Here is a 21,971-nt window from a genome sequence, read left to right as displayed (position 1 = left end):
CTTTGTCTTTGTTTGGCTTTAATTTTTTTAAATGTGTATCTGGTGATGGTGGTTTATTCTGTCAGTTAGATACCAAGATACAGCTACTTGACCTGTGGGATATATATTTTTAGATCAATATAGGACACAGAAATAGGCATACTGAATTGAAAGCTTCATAAATTAATACTACATTCAGGTGGAACTGTATGCTGTTAGAGCAACATTTGATAGCAGAACTAACAGCTGAGTGGCATTTCCAAGGTTATGTTCTGCTCTTGGTGTTTGTTGTCTTTTCCAAAAATGTGAAACAATTGGAGCCTTAATTAGCACTATAATAATACAATTGCACATGACCTTAGGAGAGGATTGTCTGGATTTCTGCGGAGTTTTTCCCCCCGTATTCAAGCAGAAGACAGGAGAAGAGGGGTAATATGATAAGTTTATACCTTCCTTCCACAAGAATGAAATACAAAGTGATTGGCCTTGATTTTTCCTAGTTGTTTACTATAGTTTTCAACATATAAGTGGGACTAATTTTTTGAAGGCTCAATTAAGTTTAGTTTTATTTCTTAACAGTAAATGGAAACATTAAGAGGTGCTTTGTTGGTTCTTCAAAACCTCAATGCTGTATTCCTGATTCCTGGCAGACACTATCCTTAACACTTGAGTTCCTCTGGGTTTATGCCAGATATAATGAACTGTGAGTACTGGAAGGTAGTTTTCTTCATTTCAGGCTATGGTTAGCATGATGGATTTTCTTCCGATTGTTCTCATTACCATTTACCATAAAAGGACAAGAACATCTGCATTACAAACCTCATCAAGTTTATTATTCATGAGAAAACGTGTTAAGATGTGTCTTTGTAAGTAGTAGCTATTTTGAGTGAGAAACCACAGCCTTGTAGACTTAGTGCATGAGAACACTCTTCATATGTACTCACTGCTTTACTGTGATTTTCACATGAAGTAGGATGATTCAGTCTCTGAACTAGTTCTCGCAGTTTACCCGAGTGCTGTGACAGATGTTGAGGAGGCTCTTAAACTGTTGAACATCGGGCTTACACTGACTTTAGTGATACCCAAATCAAAAAATATGGATCACTGACATTCAAAAAGAAACTAGGAAAGTTGTGTGTCTTTAAATAAATAAGAGGTTGATTTTCTTTATAGATCACCTCTTAAAGACCAGCCTTTTAATAAGGCTTTCATCAGAATTTACCTCCTAAAGCTGCTTTGAAAATGGTTTCCAAAAAGAATTTGCTGGGTTTCATAACTGTGTAGGCTGTTAATGATTCAGTAGGCCTCCTCATTCTCCTCCTACCCCTTATATTGAAAGCTCCTTCATAGCATCGAGGTGCCCTGAGTCATAATGGCTAAACTCTAAAGAATTGTCATATGGGAAAATTCACCATGAAGTGAAATTGTCAGGAAACAGTTTGAGTCAGAGATTCATTGATCACAGTGATAGAACCTAAAGGTTGTGGGCTTCATTTAAATCTTTGAATGTACTTACATGAACATGTCTTTATTATAGGATTGCAAACCCTGTAATAGCCTAATAAAACCTTCAAAGGTGTGTATTCCCTCCCTGTTAAATTTTAATTGGTTTGGCTTTTATTATCTGTTACATAAAAACATTTTTTTATTGTATAAATACATCAGAGAGGAGTGGTATTACATGCAGGATAAAAATCCCATTCCCTAAGGTTGAGGGACCTAGAGTTCCGATTTGTTTATGTCATAGCTTTGTGTATTTCATTTAACCCACCTTAACTGTAGTTTCTTCATCTTTACAATGTCACATGCTCTATAGTACTTACGTTCTCTTTGGAACCCCTCATGGAAGTTCCAACTAAATGTTGAGTCTGGATCTTTGTGTTACCTGGGCTGGTCATTCTGCCTTAGCTTCCTGAGTGCTGTGCTGTGCTGTGCCGTATCGTATTATAGACATGCACAGTAGCATTCAACCAGACTCCTTTCCTGAAACAGCATTTATATATAGTTGGCATTTTAGATGACGTCTATTTGTCATATCAGCCTTAAAGTCTCTTCCAGCTTCAAGATCCCTTGACTTCAAAATGTTTGCCTACAGGAAGTCTCACTTCTATACTGATTTGCTTCTGAGAGACAGTCTGTACTAATGTCTCTTTATATTGATGATTCACTCTTGACACTACATGAACTTAAGAATTCTTTATATTCAGGGATAACATTTTAATGTTTCATTAAAGGTATTGAAAGATTGAAGAAAATTTACAGGGACACTTCAAATTCCAAAAGGGATAGAAACAAATTAAAATACTTAGCAATAATTTGATTTAAAATCATTTCAAGTTCTAAAGATTCTGTAGCATAAATCTCGTGTAAATGAAGTTCAGAATGATGTTTGTAGACAAACCATGAAACCAGAGATTAAAAGCCTTGGTTCCAGCTCTATGGACTGGCTTTTGATGTGGTTGTCTTCTTCATCTACTTAATGGAACCATACCATTACTTCTCAAATATTATAAGAAACCAGGAGATCATATTAAAATGCACATTTTCATTCATTTTGTCTGGCTAGAGCCATAGTTCTTATTTGTTTATTTAGGATTTTTGAAACACATTCTTATTGTGTAGTATCTCAGGCTGGCCTTGAACTCTCTATAGTCCAGTGGACTTTGAAACCGACTTCCCAAGTGTTGAAATTATAGGTGTACTCCTACTGTGAGCCATGCACCACATTTTACTTATAAAACAAGTAGCGATTACAAGACTTTTTTTATTTAGGGGGTCTTACAGGTACTCTTGTTTCTTTCTCTCTAGTTCTTAAATCACCACTAAACTGTTTTTTGAAGCTTCTCATCTTTGGACTCACTCCCCATGTTTTAGTCTAATAGCACCTTTAATTTTGGTGTTTTTCCCACTCTGGGTATTATTCACAGTAAAGATAAGGTAGAACAAGAGAGAGAAACTTTGATTAGAAGAAAACGGGATTGAGATTCCTCCTCCATGGGATTAGCAACTCTGTTGTCTTGGGCAGTTGACTTGATTTACTTAAACTCAAGGATCTAAATACCTTTTCATAGCACAGAGCAAACATAAAATAGATACCCAGATATTAGAAACGTTTTTTTGTTGTTGTTGTTGTTATTAGCATTCCGCTATGTTTATTTTTATTTGATGTCCCTGGTTCTAGTCACCACATATTTCTCATGCATCCTCCATATTGCTGTCAGAGTTATTTTCCTGTGTATTGAGAAAGTGCTGTGCAGGCATTGAGTACGTAGTGAAGAAACAAACTGAGGCCGTTCGTTCTGAATGAAAATCACAGACTCTTTTTTGTGTTCTTGTCTGTCTGTTTGTTTTTTTGTTCTTGACAGGATCTTTCTATTTAACCCAGGCTGGCCTTAAACTTGCAATCCTCCTGTCTTGGCCTCTTGAATTCTAAAATTCCAAAATTATAAACATATAGCACATAGGTGTTTAACTTGCAATTGGGAAAATTGCATTAGATCTTAGTTTCTAATTATATTAGATCATAGCATAGCCACAATATCCTTAGTAGATAGGTAGTCGTGTTGGCTAGCCAGGGGACAAAGTTTGAATGTAATTATCAACATGTCTCAAATGTTTGCAAGATTTATTTCTTTATCTTATTTCACATGTATGAGTGTTTTGCCTGATTGCATGTATAGGTACCACATTTGTGCCTAATGCCTGTAGAAGCCAGAAGAGGGTACTGGATCCTTTGGAACTGAAGCCATATGGTTGTGAGCCTCCATGTAAGTGCAAGGAACTAAATCCCCAGGTCTTTTGCAAGAGCAATAAGCTCTCTTACCCACAGAGGCATCTCTCTAGTTCCTCCAATGCTTGCTTTCTAAACTTGATTATAAGGTATATAATGATGCTAATAACTGAAATCTCAGTAATCCTTTGAAGTAGCTGTGACGGTCATCCTGCATCACTTCTGTGTTGTTAAATCTATTACATTGTTTAATTGTCTTAAGGCCTTCAGCCACTTAGTTTTAGATTCTCTCTCACTCCTGTCCTCTCTATGCTCTTTGCCTAGGTAGGGTAATTCCATCTGTATTGTGAAGATTTGGGGGTTTATATTCCAGCCCACCTCTCTCCTCTAGGCTCCAGAGTTATATATGCATTTGTTTTTAACTCCTCCCATGGGTATTTCAAAAGTATCTTATGCTGTGGGATGGTCTGTATATCAAATCTGTTGCTCTGATTGGTCAATAAATAAAACACTGAATGGCCAGTGGCCAGGCAGGAAGTAGGTGGGACAAGGAGAGAGGAGAATTCTGGGAAGCAGAAGGCTGAGGCGGAGAGACACTGCCAGCCGCAGCCATGACCAGCAGCATGTGAAGACGCCGGTAAGCCACCAGCCACGTGGCAAGGTATAGATTTATGGAAATGGATTAATTTAAGCTATAAGAACAGTTACCAAGAAGCCTGCCACGGCCATACAGTTTGTAAGCAATATAAGTCTCTGTGTTTACTTGGTTGGGTCTGAGCAGCTGTGGGACTGGCGGGTGACAAAGATTTGTCCTGACTGTGGGCAAGGCAGGAAAACTCTAGCTACAATCTTAAATTCCCATGCTTAGGACCCATAAGAATTTCCAGTGTTTCCTCCCTCTTCAAGTAATTCTTTTCAGCAGAAATTACTTTCCATAATAATTTTTTTTTAAAAAAAACTGGCAGTGTAAATATTCTAGTAAATAGAAACTGTCAAAACATTAATCATTAAGCTGTGTTGTGCTACTACTATTTTATTCTAGGTGTTTAATATCTTTTAACAATACTTTGAAATTAAGTAATATTGTAGGATGTAATGGTTGTGTATATAGGTTCTCAATGAAAATTTCTCATGATTTAGTCCTAAATGTCACTTAAAAAAATGTATGTGTGTGAGTGTTTTGCCTGCATGTGTGTCTGTGTGCCGTGTGCATGCATTACCCACAGAAATCAGAAGAGGGAATCAAGTCTTCATGAGTTGGAGTTCCAGACAGTTGTGAGCTGCCATATGGATGCTAGGAATAGAACCTGGGTCCTCTGGAAGAGCAGCCAATGAACAGTCTCTCCCAGCTTTCCTAAATGTCACCTTTTCAGTTTTGTGGTCTCAGGCAATTAAATGAGCTGATTTGGGTGTTGGTTTCTTCCTCTATAAAATAACCAGTAGTATTACTTTTTATTATTCATCTGCTAAGAACATTATTAAGAATGAAAGAATTAACATGTAAAATTTCGATATTAGTGTCAAGTTTACAAGTAAGGAAATTGATCCTCAATGAAGCTAGTCTAGTCTTACAGAAACTAGATGTTGGTATCAGCAGTCAAACATAAGACAGTCTGGCTCCTGGGCTCCTTTAATATCACTTTATTTTACCTCATCTCAAGTAATAACTTATCTCATCAGCTTGCATACAGAATCCATATTAATGGCCTCACTGATGAGAAGTGTGGTTTGCTCAAGGATGCACACCTGGTGTGTTAAGATGTAGGTGCTCTAGAATGGGCATGTGAAGTCTCACAATATGCTCCATAATTCCATCTTATTCTGTGCGTTCTTTGCTTTTCTCTCTTAGTTTAAATCACCAAGCCCCCAGAAAGGGTAATTGTACAGTGCCACAGTATTACTACAGTAACTGCAGTTGGGATTTAATTTGTTGGGCCTTTTGCTAACCATTTTTAGGACATTTTGGCACTCGATAACATGTCATAATCACAGTGTACATATAATCAAGGAGTTTTATTTTATGATTAACTGTTATCTTAAAGTTATGCAATGTTTTGCCTGGTTGTTGGGTTTCTTTTACTTTTTTGTCTTAATACATTGTAATTTTTGAGGGTTTTTTTGAGAATCCCAGTTTTTTATCAGCTGCTTTTTAAATTGAACTTTGATGACTTTGTGTATTATTGAATTTACTTAACTTTATAAGCTTCGATCACTGGCTCTTATTTATACTGTAAATAAAAACACATCTGTTTACTTTTTACAACATAGCTAGATGGTTTATCCCCATCTCCTCCTCCTATTACTTGTTACTTTTTTGCATTGTCAGTTTTTTATCCCTGTAGGAAAAAATCCTTTTTATTGATAATATGAGGCATAAAATACAGAGCCCCATGGCATTGAGAGGAGGGCAGACATAGAAAAAAAAAAAAAAACCAGAATCATCTGTGAGGAAAAATGTTTTCAGACAGGGGCAGGAATTCATGAGCCCCTCCCAATCTGTGTGGGATTTTGCATGGCTTGATCTTGTGCAGGTTTTACACATGAGTCATAGGCACTGTAAGTCATGTTTACAATGGTTCTGTCATGTCTGGCAAATACTGTTTCCCTACAGATATAGCTCTTACAGCCTTTCTACTCCCTCTTTCATGTAACTGGCAGGAGAAGATGTGATATTGCTGTCCCATATAGAGCTGAGCACGCCACAGTTTCTTATCCTTTGCATAATAACTGAGGTTGAGGGTTTCTGTATTAATTGCCATCTACTGCAAAAAGAAAATGCCTCTGCGGGCATTATAGGCTGTCAAATAAAAAACCCAATGGGGTTTCATAGACTGCCCTCAGACATTACAGGCTATTGCTGTTGCTTTGTTACTCCCCAGAAGTTGATGTTAAGACCCTGTTGCTAGAGACACATGAGTCAGGACATGCAGAAAACAAGCTAGTTCCAACCTGGAAGCTTCATCCCCACTGGCTAGCTTTATGGTGCTAGAAGGTGTCTGTGCATGCTATGGAGGGAGAAAAGTCTTCTTTGGCTACAGTATTAACAGTAACCGACCTGGCAAGATAGACCCACTGCTGCAGTAGTGGCATGGTGTTGGGGAGTAACCAACCACTTCTGATTGGATTAAAGCCTGCTTCCCCAGCCAGTCATCGCCGTCCACGCCTTTATCCCAGCGCTGGGGAGGCATAGGCAGGCAGTTCTCCGTGAGTTTGAGGCCACACACAGGGTTACAGAGTGAGACCCTGTCTTGAGAAACAAAAACAACAACAAAAAGCCTGCACCAGTACTGTGAAATGAGCCTGAAACTTGTGGTTGGCTAGATTAAATGAACATAGTAATTAACTACACCCAAGAGCCCATGGGATAGAAGGAGATTCAATAAAATCAAATACTTTAGACAACTTATTCAATAAAGTTATAACTGAGAATTCTCTAACAGTTTCTGAAAGGGCCTAAATAGACTTTTGCCATTTTGTACTTTGTGTTTATGCAAAGAGGTGTTCTCAGCATTCGTAGTCATAGAAAATGTCAGTCACCTCTGGGAACATTGGAGTTGCTTTACATCCTCAGGCAGAATTTTAGACAGCAATTAATTCTCTGTGTAAACATAAGCACAACCAACTCATTACATTCAGATTTTCTTCATTTTTAATGAATGGTAAATTATATGTACACCAAAGAATTGTTTTTAAATTATTTTATTTATTTATTACTAGTAAATATTTTTATTTGTATGCCCATTTTATATGACTGTTTATCTGGGGTCATGTAAAAATTTCTCAGATGAAAAGTGATTATGCATGTATGGTAAATTGAAAAAACTCTGATTCAGATAGTTCCACATTCATGTGTGGATCAGCAATATTAGCAACCACTGTCCGTGCGTCTTTAGGGATCATCAGTGTATCTGTTAGAGTTTGTATAGGTCTTGGTTTTTACAAAATCTGGATGGTTTCTTTGAAGTGGGCTTTCTGAGATAGTCCTTATAGATACTTAAGTGCTTAGTGTTAAAGATTTTATAGCCAGGCGGTGGTAGCGCACGCCTTTAATCCCAGCACTCGGGAGGCAGAGTCAGGCGGATCTCTGTAAGTTCGAGGCCAGCCTGGACTACCAAGTGAGTCCCAGGAAAGGCGCAAAGCTACGAAGAGAAACCCTGTCTCGAAAAAAAAAAACAAAAAACAAAAAAAAGATTTTATAGATATTTGATGAAAAACACTTTTACTGCTACCATAAAAGTGTTAAAAATTCAAGCCTCCAGATGCAACCATTTTTATAGTTATTAAGAACAATTAGATAAAAACTGTTTAAATATGTTTCAGTTGTAACTTACTGAGTTGGAAAGAGCCAAATTGATGTAAACAAATAAGATCCCTCTACATTTATGACTTCTGCATCTAGTATTTTTGCATTGCCAGAGCATATAAAAGTTTTTCCATTTATGTTTCTTTGTAGAATATTGTCCTGTAAGTTAATGATTTTTACAATTTATTGCTGTCTAAAAATTTCCCTTGATTTCACATTTTGTTCTGGATGTCTTGGTTTCTTTCCTCCACCCACACAAAGTGAAGCAAGAGTTGCGAAGTGACACTGAATTTGAGAGCCCTGGCTTTTTTTCAAAACAAACACTTTCTTAAAAAATATGACTGCTTTTTATTGATACCAAAAAAGGGAAGGCTTTGGCAAGTGTTCAGTAAATGTGTGAATAACCTAATTGATTTCACTGCAATGAATAGGAAGCTTTGCTACTGGTCCTTGTAGATTTGGCTCAGTAAGTGTACAAGAGTGAGAGCTCAACTAATCTGTGATGAAAAGTTAGAATCCAGACTTACAGATGCAAATCCATCACTTCTATGCAATTTTATGTCTGTGTTTCCTTCCTTCAGAGAGGAAAGGCAATATGGTAATTAGGAACTTGTATTCTGTTATGAAAATAATCAGGTAAACTTATTGAAACAGCGTTTTTTGATAAGTTTTGAAAATAAAGTTTAAACATTCTATTATATATTCTGCAGTAAAACTCTAGTAAAAAGGCCAAAAATGCATAATTAATGCAAAAAAGTAGACAAACACAGATCAAAGTATGCATTTAAAAACTCATTACAGATGTCACAGTAGTCCAACTAAATCTTTAACTCAGGTTAAAATATAAGATTTTAGGAAAGAATTTGAGAGCCAGTAAGAAAAATGAATTGAGTATGGTGCTGGAATATGAGGAGAAACAAATATTGATGGGCAAATAAAACCATTATACTTTTAAAAGTACCTTTTCAAATATGGTTGTTTAGATTAAAGACTGTTCACTTTTAACACCATTATTATGTGGCTAAAACAGGAAATCACAGAAAAATTCTATGTTGAAAACTTATACCTAATTTTGATAGCTTATAAGAGGGGGTAAGAGCATTTCACATTAATCTGTCAAAAGTACTGAAACCATAGTAGGCACTCTGGAATATTTACTGAGCTAACCTGAATCTTAGTATAAGGTAGTTTTAAATATGTTGGCTTTAAATATGTTTTTTTTTTTTTTTTCTGGGCTTTTAATAGCACCATGCCACCTCCTTGAATCTCAATTTTGATATTCTTTGATTTGGAAATAAAGAAAGCTAATTGATATTATTGGTCTGAGCAAAAATTAGTAAGAGGGAACTTAATTTGGAGTTTATTCTTTTCAGATGTCTAGATTAGAAAATAGTGACTAAATTGTGTGAATTAATATAATTCATGCCAAGTTATAAGGTAAGGTAGAGAACTGGTTTGAAAACAAGAAATAGATATTGCTGTTTAGTGGTCGTTCCTAACAGTACAGTTAGAGCTGAATTTCGTCTTTCAGATGTTACCTGAAGCAAGGCTGGGTCTCCCAGGTTAATGATATTTTCAAGTACAAGTAACCACTTTACAAGAGAAAGAATCATTACGAGCAAAATTATAGTGACACTGTCAAGGGCTCTGGGAAGTACTGGAGAAGAGTAAGTGTGTGTGTGTGTGTGTGTGTGTGTGTGTGTGTGTGTGTGTGTGTGTGGGGGGAGGTGAGGCAGGGTTTCTCTGTGTAGTCCTGAAAGAGAGAAAAGAGAAGAGAGAAGAGAGAGAGAGAGAGAGAGAAGAGAGAGAGAGAGAGAGAGAGTGTGTGTGTGTGTGTTTTGGGGGGAGGTGAGGCAGGGTTTCACTGTGTAGTCCTGAAACTCACTTTGTAGACTAGTGTGGCCTCGAACTCAGAGATCCAGCTACCTCTGCCTCTGAGCCTTGTACGTTCTGGGATTAAAGGCATGTGCCATCACACCCAGCTTAATGTATATACTTTGTAATGCAGCAATAGTTCCCAGAAGACATTCCCTTTTAAGTCAAATTCATTGGTATCAAAAGCCTGAGTCATAATTGTTATAAATACCATTGTGATCTTCTACTGAAGTACAGTGGCCCAAGTTTTGTGTAGAACCATGCTTCTGAAAAGTTTTCAAATAAGGTCTAAATGGCTTAGAATTCAGTGGATTTGGTGCTTTCTCCCCAGGCCACTTTTGTTATTTAATAAATAACAGTAAAAATATTTAAACAAGCTAGTCTTTCAAGAATTAATATATTTTTTACGGGTGTATATGTTTTTAGGTCTTCATCGATAATCCATCCATTATTAAGAGAGTGAGATTTTCTTTGTTGTCAGGATGTAAAGGAGAATCAGTCATTGTCATACTTGTCGCTTGTGCTTGAAGTTTTTCAAATAATTTTTTATATTTTGTTCTGAAGATTTTAAAATCGATTGTTGATGAATAATTTTGTTCCAAACTACTTTGTCCTCCCCGTCTCTGTAAGCTCATGCTTGATCAATTTCTCCTGGTTCTCAGTACCTAAAATTATGAACTGCCCTTTGTGACTTAGCTTACAGCTTCTATCATCCATTCTGTCTAAATGCACATACATATAGCATGCTTTTCTCTCCATCATTAGATTCTCTTAACCTGTTTAACCCATTCTAAAGGAAGCTCTTGCAGATGGCTGCTCTCAAAACTGGCAACAAACAAAATCCAATTTGCCATGATCAGTAATGAACAGACTAAAAGTTTCAATTCATGTTATGTTTTGTTTGAGATATTGTTACTTTACATCATTTTTTGGTCTTGGTAGCCTGATAGGTTTGTTAATTCATGCAGTGTAGAATGGTACAGCACATGCTGAAGTCCAGTCTTCAACTTTTGCCACCTACTTTCTAAATTAACTTGAGCAAATTATTAGCCTAGTTCCCTTATCTGTCATGACAGTTGTAAAGATTAAATTTAACATACAGTTTTTAATACCTGCTGTGTGTGTTTGCTTTCTTTCTGAAACCTTAGTTAAAGGCTTTTGATTGGGCGATCTTCAATCTTTGTTCTGATTCTTAGGACTCACAATACTAGGCACTGTTTACCTTCCAGATGCATCTCATTCACTTATTAGACTTTTTTGCGTATGTGCTTTCTGATGGTCTCCAAGCATACAAAAACATGGCCCCTGATTTCTACTTGGTTTTCGTTTGTCTAACCAAATCTTCACTCCAGGGAACTGTGGAGGACCAGCGGCACTTTTACCACCCAGGGTACTTACTCTTGAGTAGGGAGAAATGAGAAATATTAGCTAGAAAGAGATACCTAGACAAGGAGAGGAAAGACAGAAACACAGGATAGCCTCGGGAGGCCTAGATCCTTACCCACCAGCCCAGAACGTTATTCTAAAGGGCTTTTTATGACAATGCCGAGGGGAGGAGCAAAGACCTCCCCCTTGCTCAGTACAGCCAAGTGTAGACCCTTCCAAGCACCTGATACTCAGGCCTGTGGTCCAGTCATCCTCTTCATGCAGACCTGCTGGATAAAGCCACCAGGAAACCTAGATGGGCTCCCACAGGGAACCTAATGACTTACCCTTGCCTGAACATACAAAATGGTTTTTCTTTTCCTATGTCTTTTCTGTCTTGATGCAGTTGTTTCCTCCACTTTAAAGTGCTTCTCCCCATTTACAAGAATAGTCTGTCTCTAAGGTTCAACTCTTAAAATGAAGCTTTCCCTTGGAACCTCTTCCAACTAAATCATAACACTTTTGACATTATATAGTATTTAATATTAAGGAACATTGATATTGTATCTAGGTAGGCAAGATGGCTCAGTGGATAAAGGTACTTTCTCCTAAGCCCGCATCAAGACTTGAGTTCCATCCCCAGGACCCACATGTTGGAAGGAAAGAATTGACTCTTCCAAGTTGCCCTTTGACCTCCACACATGCTCTGTTACACAAGTGCTCCTCTGTACAATAAATAAATTATGTAATCAATTGTTTAAATACTGTATGTCTTTTGGGCTGGTTGAGCTATATCTTTTTTTTTGTTTTGTTTTGTTTTTGTTTGTTTTTTCAAGACAAGGTTTCTCTGTGTGGTTTTGGTGCCTGTCCTGGATCTCGCTCTATATATCCTTTTTTATAACTATGTCACCTTTTTTCTTTGGTTTGAATATTCTTGCAGCTTCTGGTCTTACAGTAAATAGTATTTTTGAATTAGTAATTGCATTAATAGATACTCTAGGTACACAAAATTAAAAGTAGAGATGCCATATCCCTTAATTTGGACATTGCTCCAACACCCAAGCTAATTGAAGTGGAGGGAGTAGCCAGAATTGTTAATAGAAATCATAATAAGAGTTTATTGGAAAGTGCTAACCTGGAATATTTGAAGAAGGCTGGTTTCTCTCTTCCAGTGTGGAGGGCGGTCATCTACTGACCTAGAAATACTAGTTGTCAGAAGACTTTGATTTTTAGTGATATTTAGCAAAATAAGACTATCAGTAAGGTTGATAGGTGGGTAACTGTTGACAGATCCGTTGTTTGTGCTTTGTATTTAATACCAGATCTGTGGTGTGATAAATCTTTATTGTAAGTCAGCTTGGTGCTGCCCTTCCTTGGCAAGTCTTCCAAACCCAGGAGTTTGCCTCATTTCCCCTTCATAAACCTACATTTGTTCTACTCTTAAAAAGGGGTGGGGTTAAGTTAATTAATACTGACCATGGGTTTATATTGAGCTATTTATTCGAATATTAAACCTAGTTTGACTCTATCACTATAGAATGCTACAGAAGTATGTTTAATGCGGCATAAGCGAAAACCCCTGAAATTCCTGATAGTAGCTTTTGTTATTCATAATATGAGTCTCTTTTAGATCATTCTTAAATATATGCACTTGAGTGACTTAGAATGGCATCCCTAGATAGCGTCAGGATGGGACTGGTACCAAGTGACTAGAAAGTAGAACATCATCTCCCTACTGATCCACATGAAAAGAGCAGGGCAAGGTTGGCTTTTTGATTAGTGAATACATCTGTGCACTGGGAGTGGTGTCTTGGGGTTTCTATTGCTGTGAAGAGACACCATGACCACAGCAACACTTAAAAAGGAAACCATTTAATTGAGGACAGCTTACAGTTTCAAAGGTTTAGTCCATTATCATCATGGCAGGAAGCAAGATAGCATACAGGCAGACATGGTTCTAGAGAGGTGGCTGAGATTTTACATCTTAATCTGCCTCAACAGGAAGTAAACTGAGTCCCACACTGGGCATAGCTTGCATATAAGGCTCAAAGCCCGCCCCCACAGTGACACACTTCCTCCAGCAAGGCCACACCTCCTAATAGCGCCATTCCTTATAAACCAAGCATTCACATACATGAGTCTGTGGGGGCCATTCCTATGCAAACCACAAGTGGCATGCCTGGAGAGGGCATGAAAGCTCCCCTGTACACCATTACTTTTAATGCCTTCCCTTCCATTTACCTGACTGTAAGTGATACTATTTTATTTCATTTTCTTTTCTTTCTTTCTTTCTTTCTTTCTTTCTTCCTTCCTTCCTTCCTTCCTTCCTTCCTTCCTTCCTTCCTTCCTTCCTTTCTTTCTTTTTTTGAAATAAGCTTCTGGATTCAAGTGATCTTCCTGCTTCAGGCTCCCAAGTAGCTGTCCCTAACTTATATTCTTTATAGTAGACTAGGAAACATACATGAAGTATTTTTCTTTTGTTTTGTTTTGTGAGTTCTTAAACTATACTAACTCTGGAATCCAAGAAAGGGGTAAAAGCCCCTCCCTCCCTTTGTATCCATAGGTCAGAACTGCAGCTTGCCTGTCTGTGACAGTCTCGCTGTATAGCAACAACTGACCTAGAGTTTGTAATCCTGCTGCCCCAGCCTCCTTCCATGCTGGGGTTACAGTTTGCATCGTAATGTCTAGATGACAGAATTGGCAATAGTATCATGAGACTGAGCCCTTTAACTTGTGGCTTCGTTGGGTATACATAGAATTAAAATGGACTTAAATTTGTTGAATACCCAGTTATTGTCAGGAACTGGTTGATATCAAATAAAAATGAAGGTTATATAAGATGTCAGCAGAAACATATAATACCAATCCATCTCTGCAGTGAAAACTACATGGGAAAAGTAAGATTTAAAATTCCAAGCTGAATTGCGAATTTCATGATTTGTGATATAAAAAGTAGAATTGAAACCAGGCTGTGGTGGCACACACCTTTAGTTCCAGCACTCAGGAGGCAGAGGCAGGCAGATCTCTGAATTTGAGGCCAGCCTGGTGTACAGAGTTGAGTTTGAGGCCAGCCTGGGCTACACAGAGAAATCCCATCTCAAAAAATAAATAAATAAAAATAAAAAGGTAGAATTGGGAAATCCAACTTCATCTGTGGAAACTTAAAAACTTATGTTGGTATTCACATGATTAGTTTCCCTTCATTCTGTTGACTCAAGAAGTAGGTGTAAAGTATCTAGAATTTGAAGTTGATGTAAGTTCTAAAGTTGTGTAAGTAAGGTCAAGTTTTAAATTCCAGGTGAGTGCTGCCAGCATCCAGTGATCCTTGAGTCTGTAGTCTGTATCCTTTATTCTAGTGCTTTCTTTATTTGTTAGCCTATTTATTCTCACAGCTGTTTTGAGGTATAATTACAGTTTACCTACTTGGAGAGTAGTCTTCAGTGGTTCCATAGACTTGTGTAAACCACCATTGAAATTTAGAACATTTGTGTCATGTGAAGCAGACAACCCTTTAGCTCTCATTCCCTCTTCTATGTATGTCACATATGGAGAGAGACACATTGAGACAACCCACCTACCGACCCGCTCTCTCGCTCTCTCTTGATTTGCCAGTTCTGGACATTTCTGCAGTCATACAGAAAATATTTTTGTGACTGACTCCTTCCACTTAGCTGACCGTTTTTGAAAGTTCATCCATGTTGTAGCGTATCCAGTACTTCATCTCTTTTCACTGGCCACTAATGGTTCACTGTGTGGGTGTATACATTTTATTTATTCATAAATTGATAGACACTTGGGTTGTTTTCACTCTGGGTCAGTTTTGAATATTTCCAACTTGAGATGATGCTGTAAACATTGATGCAGACATTTGTGTAGACTTAGATTTTCATTTCTCTTGTGTTTATGCCTAAGAATTGAATTGTTTAGTCATATGATTGTATTTAATCTTGAGGAATTACCCTAAAGTATTTTCCCAAAGTGACTGTCCCATTTCTTTTCCAACCAGCAGCAATTAAAAATTTTCACTCTTCAATGGCCTTACCTGGCTCTTATTATTACTATTACTATGATCATTGCTGTCCTATAATATATAAGGAAAAATGACATCTCATGGATTTGATTTCTATTTCTGTATTTTTTTGTAAATGTCTTCTGAAGAAACAAATGTTTTCACTTTACCATTTGTTAACTGGGTTTTTGTTTTATTCTTCAGTTTTCAAGTTCTTTATGTATTCAGATTATAAGCCTTTTATCAGATATGTGATTTGAAAATTCCCTTTTCCCATTCTGTAGATTAGCTATGGCACTTGTCCATACCTAGGATTTCTTGTGTTTGAGGAAACTTACAAGTAAGCAGAGCCCACAAAGTAGGTGCCTGAACAGCTAGTTTAGAGAAGCATGCCCATGGAGTGTAGTCTTCAATGGTTCCATAGACTTGTGTACAAAACGAACGGGAAGTCCCAGGACTGGGGAGATGGCTCAGAGGGTGGAGCATGCACATCAAACTGGGCATGGCAACATATGCTTGTAACTCTAGTCGTGGGGAGGCTGGGGCAGAGGAGGCCGACCCTGAGGGCTCGCCAGCAAGCCAGTCCAGCAGAGCAGCCAGCTCCAGTCAGAGAGAGACCTGGATTCAAAGACTAAGGTAGTGGGGGTGGGGAGCTATAGAGGAAGGCATCTGAGGTTGACCTTTGCAAGCACACACCTGTCCCCAACCCCCACATGCCCACATAAAGGAAAAAAAGAGAAAAAAAGTCTCCATGGTGCCTGTCATCAAGTTTTTGTCTACTTTTCCGTTTTTCCTTTATGATATAAAATTAAAAGAAATCCTGCTGTAAAGGTAGCTTGTCAGCTTAGAGTACCTGCTGTTCTTGCAAAGGACCTGTGTTGGTTTCCCAGTAGCCGGATAGTGCCTTACAGCAGTCTGTCATTCCAGTTCCTGGGGATCTGACACCCTCTTCTGGCCTCTTTGGGTACCAGGCATGCAGATATTGCACATACATACATAAATGCAGGCAAACACATAAAATAAAAATTAAATCTTTTAAAATTATAGCAAATACAGTAAAGAGAATAGTACTAAAGATTTCGCTGTCCTGTGTACATAGTACATTATAGTTGCTTGTTGGCTGATGGTTTTGTTCTCTAGTGTTTGGGATATTGCCTCCAAATAAGTTCTGACATGAGACTCAAGAGTTCCATTGGTTAGATTCAGTGCTTAGTCCTCCAACCTTCAGCAAATTAACTTGAGCTCATGTATTTGCACACAGACTTGTCTCCTCCATAAAAGAGCTGACGTGAACAAATTGAAAAGTATATTCATTAAAGTTCTTTTCAACTTCAAAATACAATTTCACTAGTGATTTTTTTTTCTTTTTATTGTTCTTAACTGGGAAGAACTATGCTTTGTTAATAAAACTTGGACCTAATGTACATTTTCTCTGATTAGAGTTACATTGATTTGGCAAGTAAAAAACTGGGCATATCCATGTTTAAAAAAAAAAAAAAAAAAAACTTACTGTAGAATAGCAGATGCCAGCTAACTGAATGTATTGTGACTAGTTGAGGAACATGACCAAAGCATCACCAGGAAGGTGAGACTAAAGGAAGAAATAATTTACACACCTGCTTAGGGTGTGGCTGGAGGTACAGGGACTATAAGGAATGAGTCCTTGACTATAACCTTGCAGGTATGCATAGATCATTAGAGAAGCAAGTTCTCAAAGGACAGCTGTGTCCAAAGGTGAAGCCGAAGCCTAGGCTCCAGCACATAAGAAAAAGAACAGTTAAGGAAAGAAACACCTGAAACTGCCTGGGAATTGTGAGGTAAGTGCCCCTTGTTTTGGTTAACTTAATCGTGATGTTAAAGGTTGTCATTGGTCCTGGAGTTCAACTAAAGTAATGGCAGTCGTAGAGAAGAGCGAGGCAAGGACATGGAAGCTCCCAGAATCCAAGCCAGATATTTAAGAACAGAAGAAAGGTTGGTGGGAGTTAGGGCCATTTGCCAAAGCTTAGTAGCCAATTCCCACCAGCCAAGAAAGCTACTTAAAGGTTTCATTATGTTTTGGTTTTGTGTTTGGCTGGCTTTCATGACATTATTAATCAAACATTATTATAAATAAAAGCACATGTCAGAAACAAAAATGTTTTGTCTAAGCAGTCAGAACTTAGACTAGGGAAGAAAAGTCTAGAAATTTAATTCTAACCATTCTCTCTGTCATGGAAATGTCTTTGGCCTCTTCTAAAAGCAGCTCATTGTAATCACTTAGAACACATGGAAATTTTGTCTTTAGTGTCTTCTCAGGGCTCTTTAAGAAAAATGAATTTCCTGATATAAGCATAGCCTGAAATATGTAAGGAATTTTTATACTTTTAATTCTCTGTTTCTATTTATTAAAGTAGGGATGATGATATATTATATAGACTGTTTGATAAGTTCATTACCCTAGGAATGAGCAAGAAATATACTTCCAAACATTAAGAGGGTTGATATGTTGGTTCCAAGAGTGGCAGGCAGGTCCTTAGGTTTTGTCATGGCATTAGGCATAGACAGCTACAACTACATTCTGTTTGGTATGAGTGTTAAACTTGTCACGTCCTGTTTCTTAAGCAACCCTCAACCTACAATAACATGACAAGCTAGAGTCCTCAGATAGCAAGATCCCAGAATGTATTCAGATTGTCTTGGGTGAGTTTTAGGGCCTGGGTGTATCTGTACTAGACATAAACAGGATTCCTGAGCAGATTTATCTCACTGTGTCCTAAGTGGTCCTGCTGCCAATAGAAGGAGCAGAAGAAATGTTATGAAGAATTACTGAAGGACAGTTTCGGGACATGTTGACACGGGTACAGGAATTCTGGGAAGAATAGATAGAAACTTGTCAGCTCTAAGAGAAGGGTGGCTCATTTTGTGCCAAGGCACTTGTGACTGTAAGAGTACTTACTGTCTTAAATGTGATAGGCTGCCGTGAATCAGCTGTGTCCTGTGGGCACGTTGTGAGAGGTTTCTTGAATAAACATAGGGCCACCAGAATTATTTATATGAGTTTTCAAGAAAGATAAACTATTTCTAGGCAGGACTTTGATTCTAATTAAGATCAATAAGGGCACTTACTGACTTTGAAATCAAGTGTTGCTAGTAATGGTACTGCTATTCAGTATAGCATAATTTAACTAAGTCTAAAGTTGTTAAATTAGTCAGCCATTTCCATAATGGCTCTTACCCATGAGTACCAGCATCAGTTTTGGGGCACTGGTAGAATGTTTAGTAGGGCTGCACACTGGAGTGCCTCTAAAGAACGTCATTGTTTTTCTTCTCTGTGTGTGGGCGTTCTGTCTGCGTGTATGCCTCGGGCCCTCAGAAGCCAGAGGAGTGTGCAGTAGATCCCCGGAACTGGAGCTGTTATCAGTGAGAATACGATTAAACGTTCACCTGATTTTATGTTCAGGGTAGTATACTATTTTGTGACCAGATTTTTGTAGTGGAAGGGGGATCAAATTCATTTCAGAGTACTTAATGGATATTTTGTACATGTGAATTTTATTGATTTTTTTGTTTTGTTTTGTTTTTGTTTGTTTGTATTGTTTTTCGAGACAGGGTTTCTCTGTGTAGCTTTGCTCCTTTCCTGGATCTTGCTTTGTAGACCAGGCTGGCCTTGAACTCACAGAGATCCACCTGGCTCTGCCTCCTGAGGGCTGGGATTAAAGGCGTGCGCCACCACCGCCCGGCTTTGTTTTCTTAAATGGGGTGTTTAGCTGATTATTATACTAAATCTGTAAAAATAGGCTGTTTTACTATCATGAACTAATAATTTGATACTTTAGTTATATTTTTAGCATTTATGGAGCAGGTACATGGTTAATCTGAGTAGCTTTTTAAGAAGTAGGATACTTTTCTTTTGAAGTGCCTTATTCTATAAATTGCTGTTAAACCTGTGTTAAAAATTCTTCCCTGCTTCCTCTTCCGTTTCTTCCCTTTTGGGCCACATACTGTCTTAGGGAGGAGGTAGAGGAGAAGCAAATTCTCACTTTAGCCAATAGAAGCTCGACTTCTGTAGTGTTTACTGACTTTGCGTAACACAGGCCCACCCCCACACATTCTGAGGAGCTCCAGTGAACGAACCCCGAGCAGACGGCACTGAGCGGTGTGTGGTTCCCAGTGCCCGTCCGCAGATGCTTTCATACTATCTCGATTTTGTCCTCTGGTGAGGAGGTGGCTGAGCGTGTGGCGATAACGACAGAATAAAACGGTGGGTGCTCTGTGCCTTAATTTTAGGGTCGTTTCTGAGGCTTCCGGTAAACTTGAAAAGTTAATTATCTGGACCATAATCAGACTGCTTTTATTTTTCATTTTGTCATATTTAGCTTTAGAATTGTGTTGTGTACGATTAAATTTCCTTCTGTCTTAGGACAGAGGTTGGATAAATCTCAAATCCAAAGTTTCTGTGTTGTTAACTATTAAACTCCTATCAGTAGGGAAGAAAGCCTGGGAACCCTGACTACAGGTGTTTATGGCCTGTCGGTTATACACCAACAGAAAATGCAAAGCTGTTCTTAATGTTTGTAGGCTAACCTACAGTCTTGGTTTTTTACATGTTGTAGAGCTTAATATTATTAATCTCTGTTTTCCTGTCAAGTTTGAAATTAATGTTGTTCTCAGAAGACTAGAATGGTGTGCCGTCATTGTACACTGGTTAGCTGTGCTTTACGGGGAATGTAAGTGGTGTTTCTACCAGAATAGTTCAATTGTTCTTATGATTAGGGTAAGAAGAGAGCTGATTATTAATTACAGGGAATCTTTCCATTAAAAACTAACATTCATCATTTCCCAGCAGTGTTCTGTTTTTACCTAAAGAAAAAAATAGAATTGAAAAAGGTTTTTATAGTAAATTTAAAAGAAACTAAGTCTGATTTAGATATTTTTTCCAGTTTTTTAGCATGTGAAGAAGTAATCTCTTGCGCATTAAAAAATGGCTATGACTGAAATTAGAAAATTGAGCATAATTTAGTTATTTGGGATTTTTGTAATGTGATAATGTAACAATAATCAGATGAAAGAAAAAAGGAAATTCATGGAAATAACCTAGATATATGTATTTATTTTCCTAATGAAGGGGGTTAAATAGGAATACTACACTGAGTAATTTACAGTATTCACTTTGTTTAAAAAAAATAGATGTTCTTAACCTCCCACACACAGTGTCTCTAAATTACTGTTAAAAAGTTTCTGGAGAACACAGTATGATTTCCCAGAGAAAGATCACCTGCTTCTCCTCCTGAGCACTTTGCAAGAACCAAGAAGGAAATGAAGCTGTGGGATTAAGCTGTCACTGTTCGAAGTAGCAATAATTGTCATTAGTAATGGCTCCTCTATATTGAGCACCGCCTTGTCAGGAAAAAAGTTGTTTCATTTGTATTTAGAAATTCAGCTAAAATCTTCTTCTCATTCTTTTTGAATGAAGCTTACTAAGACACTTTGAAAAAAAAAAGCCTAAAAAGTTAACTCCTATAAGAATAGTAAAAACATGTTCAAATCCATCTGATTTTCCTCTATTGAAAAGAAAATCAAACATATGTATAGCATTCAGTCTAATTATAATAGATTTTGAGATTTTCAGAAAATTTTTGTCTTAGCCCTTAAGTATTATGGTTTTAACCATTATTAAATATTAAGAGTATTAAAAAACTAGAACTTTTATATGGTATCAAAGTTATCTACAAAGAGTTAATTATAAACATTAGTTTAGGTACCAAGAAACACAGTTAAATCTGAGAAAATGTTTAGGTCTTAAGTGATGGGCCAGTACCACCAAAAGTCAACCAAGTGTTTATTAAGCCCTATTTAGTATTCTTCATTTAATATTTAATAGGCTTTGATAAATATTTGAGTTTTTTACATTTCATTGTCATTGTAAATCACTGTTTGAACTCTCACAGTTTAAAAACAATTTCTTTTATTTTTCTTACAGTACATTTTGATCATGTTTTTCCTCTCCCCTAACTCCTCCCATATCCTTCCCACCTTCTTACCCATCCAACTTTATGTGTGTACTCTCTTTAAATAAATACACAAAATGAAAATCAAAACGAACCAAAAACCAGTAAGACAAAAAAAAAAAAAAAAAATGCCAAAACAAAAAGCCCATAGACGAACAAAAACCCCACAGAGTTCATTGGCCAGCTACTCCTGGCCATGGGGCCTGCCCTGGTGTGACCCGGTGACAATCCACTGGAGGAAGGGGATTTTCACTTTGCCAACAGCTATCAGTTGTCTGTAGCTTCTTGGTTAGGTTGGGACCTCATGTCTTACTGCACTGCTGGGGCCCTGTCTGCCTTGAACCTACACAGATCTTGTATATGCGACCACAGTCTGTGAATTCATTTCTTCATCAGTCCTATTATGTCTTGAAGCACGTTTCCTCAGAATCTTCTCTTGGCCTGGTTCTTACGGTCTTTCTGCCTCTTCCTCCACATAAATGCCTGAGCCATGAGGGGAGGGTTTGATGAAGACATCCCATTGAGGCCTAAGAGCTGCAGAGTCTCCCACTCTCTGCACAGTGTCCAGTTATGGTTGTCTGTGTTATTTCCCATCTGCTGCAAGAAGAAGCTTCTCTGGTGAGGGTTGAGCAAGGCACTGATCTCTGGGTATGGGAATATGACATTAGGAGCTATTGTATTGCTATCTTCCTTTAACAGAATAGTAGTCCTATCTAGTCTCAG

General features: G+C 37.8%; 1 protein-coding gene across 3 annotated transcripts in view; it reads left to right on the top strand.

Moving 5' to 3' along the window:
- Positions 1 to 21,971, top strand: part of Peli1 (pellino E3 ubiquitin protein ligase 1) — a 55,891-nt gene that overhangs the window by 11,302 nt on the left and 22,618 nt on the right. The window contains exon 1 of one of the 3 annotated variants that reach the window (XM_037208958.1): positions 16,322 to 17,078. The exons of 1 other annotated variant lie outside the window; for it this stretch is intronic. The gene's annotated coding sequence lies outside the window, so the exon portion shown is untranslated. Of the gene's footprint in view, positions 1 to 16,321; positions 17,079 to 19,333; positions 19,502 to 21,971 lie in introns of those variants that run through there. One more of the 3 variants, XM_028876323.2, reaches the window with a different exon arrangement.

This window comes from Peromyscus leucopus, chromosome 10 (assembly GCF_004664715.2).
Source record: "Peromyscus leucopus breed LL Stock chromosome 10, UCI_PerLeu_2.1, whole genome shotgun sequence".
In the NCBI taxonomy this organism is placed as follows: domain Eukaryota; kingdom Metazoa; phylum Chordata; class Mammalia; order Rodentia; family Cricetidae; genus Peromyscus; species Peromyscus leucopus.
The sequence above is the reverse complement of the archived record's forward strand: the minus strand, read 5'-3'. Positions and strand labels throughout refer to the sequence as shown.